The sequence below is a fragment of the Pyrus communis genome, chromosome 14 (assembly GCF_963583255.1).
Source record: "Pyrus communis chromosome 14, drPyrComm1.1, whole genome shotgun sequence".
Taxonomy (NCBI): domain Eukaryota; kingdom Viridiplantae; phylum Streptophyta; class Magnoliopsida; order Rosales; family Rosaceae; genus Pyrus; species Pyrus communis.
Window position 1 is genome coordinate 25295453 of NC_084816.1, and position 3586 is coordinate 25299038.

At 36.2% G+C, this 3586-nt stretch overlaps 1 pseudogene; it reads left to right on the forward strand.

The window, feature by feature from the left end:
* Positions 1-2541: 2541 nt before the first annotated feature.
* LOC137714686 (endoglucanase 9-like) lies at positions 2542-3243 on the forward strand (annotated as a pseudogene).
* Positions 3244-3586: the final 343 nt, after the last annotated feature.

Genomic DNA, 3586 nt, shown 5'->3' on the forward strand with positions numbered 1-3586 from the left:
GAACCTTACTGCTGCTGCAGTGTTTCGTTTTTCGATGGGGAAGATCAGAAGAGTTCCTTAAATCCGAACAGGGAGAGAGAGATGCAGAGGGAGGTTCCAAACTTACCTTTTTTTTTTTAATAATAAAATTATTATTTTTATTATTTTATAATAAAAAATAATAATATTTTAATAAAATTGACTAGGCTATTTTTTGTTAGGGGTGGAGATGCATTTGGTTTATTCTATTACTGTTCACTGAGTGGATTAAATAGGCTGGGTGTTCACGTATTTTTTTAGGGGTGGACTTGCTCTAGGAGGTGGGTTGTCTGCCTTCTCATTTCCATACTCTTCTCATGCCCTTCTGTTTGTGTGGTCACGGTTAAATCACGTCAACATTTTATATTCCTATTATTTTTTATTTTATTATTTCTATAAAAAATTAATATAAAATATTGATGTGACCTAACCGACCACATATCATAAGGCATGGAAAGAGTATGAAAATGGGAGGGCAGAGAATACACCTCCCTTGCTCTAACCCAAGCACCAAACGACCATCTTCCTCACCATGTTTTGCAGAAAGACACAATCTTTGAGAGACCAAGAGGAGGGAAAGAGAGAGAGGTCGAAATCATGAGTTGGTTTCTTGCATGTTTTGATTCTTCCAAAGACAAAAAAAAAAATACAAGAGTAATCAGAGGGAGTAATCAGGGGAGCAGGGTGGTGTGTGGAAGGGATTACCGGATTGGGTCGGAGGGGGAAGGAGATCGTTCGATCTCATATGTTATTTTTTTTTTCTTTTTGTTTTTTCTTTTTCAAATTTATTTAAAAGGTGGTGGTTGTTTGGATCTACAGGAATTTGGATTTACAGGGAGAGAGGAAGGGTGCAGTGGAGTAGGGTGCTGATTCAATCTCGGGCGACCCTAACGACACCACGACTAGGCTCGACGTCATGGACATGGCAGCAGCTGCGCTGCAGACGGAGGGAGGAATCGGACCTCGCAATGGTGGACGTGGTTTGGCTAGAACCAACCGGAGTAGCTGGGAATATTTAATTATACTGGGTCCCACGTGTGCCATGTCAAGCATTAACAGAAGTTTTGAGAGAAATTTAACAGAATGATCACATTGATTTTCAACAGTCATATTCAAGGACATTGATCGATTTTCAATTTCAAGGATCACCTTGATTGATTGAGTCAATTTCAGAAACTATTTGTGATAAAAACCCTTTTTATAATCAACCTATATCACATGTTAATTGTATTTATCTACCTATATGAAAGATTCATATTTATAACTATCATGTATCACTGCTTAATTGTATTTATCTACCTATATGAAAGATTCATATTTATAACTATCATGTATCACTGCTTAATGTATCTTACTTGTAAGTATTATATTATTGCATCTGTAGTTAGGTTTCATATGTCACTTGTAGGTCGAATATACGTTTAATTGTCTATCTACCTATGCCATAGGTTTTTTCATAGTCTACTTATGTTGATGCACAAAACCAGTATATAACACAAATTAATTGTATTACATATTTTTTTTCCTTGTATAATATGCCTTCATCACAAAAGTTAATGAATGTAAAATTTTCATCTAAAAAGAAAAAAAATTAAATAATTGTACCAAAATATGTAATTAGAGAATTGGATCCAATCCTAAAAACAACCTATACTTTTGGACCTATATCTAAAAACCCTGTTGTTTATTTCCTTTCCTACTTAAATACCTAGGGTTTCTAGGTTTAAAAACATTATAGATGGGTCATTTTGGCCTAAGGTTTGTAATCTTTCGACTATTTATTCAACAAATATGAGTTTTCTCTCTATTTTCTTAGTGAACTCTAGGACTTGCTAGTGAATTCTAAGGTGGAAATTTCATTCGAATTTTCTTGTTGTATATCTGTTGCGTCATAATGTATGAGTAATTCAATAGCTAGTAATTTGTGCCAAGTACTCTTGGGTTCGACTTATTATGGAGCAGGAACACTATTTTTTTTATTTTTTACTTCAACTTTTTAGCCTAAAATTTTAAATTTCACATTTTTTTTTCTCAAAAATGGCCCAAGGGTTTCCAAGCCCTCTCGTCCAGCTTTGCTCTTTCTTTTATTTTCTTCTTCTAATGCCATTTCTTTTTAACTTAACTTTTTTTTCCTCAAACCCTATTTACCGTATGCAAAGTTTGAATTGAATTAATTGCTCTTTCTAGCGGTAGTTTTCTTTTTTTCCAACTTTTGGTGCCATAAATTAACATACAAAATAGCCATGATTCCTGCTGAGTGATGGCTACTCTAACACCAAAAATTTGGTTGGTGGGTGGTGTATATTATGACGGTGGAGACGCGAGCAAGTTCAGCTTCCCTGCATCTTTTGCCATGACTATTGAGTTGGAGCGTGATCGAATATAGTGCAAAATATGCGGCACTAGGAGAACTAGACCATGTGAAGGGCATCATCAAGTGGGGTACATATTACCTTGTCAAGACCTTCAATTCGTCTACAGCTAATTCCATCGGCATTTTGGTTGTGGATGTTAGAGGGGCTGATGACACTGACTTCGCCGGTGGTGGTGATTAGGATAAAACTCACAACTGTTGGATACGTCTTAAGGATATTGACAATCCAAGAACCGGACAAGAGTGTTATAACTGCTAGGTCCTTGCCACAGAAATGGCTTCTGCTTTAGCTTCTGCATTCATTGTTTTCAAAGACAATACAAATTACTCTAAGAACATTCCACAGTCAGATTGATGAAATAGTGTGCCCCTACCTTCCTATTTTCGCAAGTTTCAACAGAACAAAGGGAGGGCTAATTCAGTTGAACAGTGAAAGGCCAAGACCTCTTCAGTATGTATTCCATGCAGCTTTTTTAGCTCAACGATACAATGACTATTTTGACATTATTTCTGCACCTGGATGGCATTGCGGATCCAATTTCTACCCTATTAAAGAACTGCGCAGGTTTTGTAGAACCCAAATTGATTACATTCTTGGCAAAAATCCTTGGGGATAAGCTACATTGTCGGCTTTGGTGAACGTTTTCCAAAGCAGGTCCATAATTGAGGAGCACCATTCCCAAAAAGAAGATCAAGTATGGTTGTAAAGGGGGATTAAAATGGAGATATAGTAAGAAACGAATCCAAATACAATTGTTGGGGTCATGGTTGCTGGTCCTAATGAGCACAAAAATTTCTAGGATGTCTGTTAAAATTACAACTATACAAAGCTGAGCCTTGTTGGTGCTTAACCCTTGAGCTGATTTCTTGGAGCCAAAGTCACAGTTTGAATTTTATTTTATAATTTTTATTTCGGATGTAATGTGAGCCATTGGATCATATTCCTTGTGGCCTCTTTTTCTAGCCTAAGATTTAAGTGATGTATAATCACCTCATAGGGTGATAGAATCTAAGGCTAAGATTTGATATTGATGTAAGTTGTTAGAGAAGAATCTATCTTCTCTCTCCTCTAATGGTTATATTTGGTTAGAGGTGAATGGAAATGCAATCAGAACCTTCATCATTCTACACAGCCTTAGTAAGCATCATCAAGTTGATCTTGAAATCCCACAGAAGGAAAATTAATAATTCCAG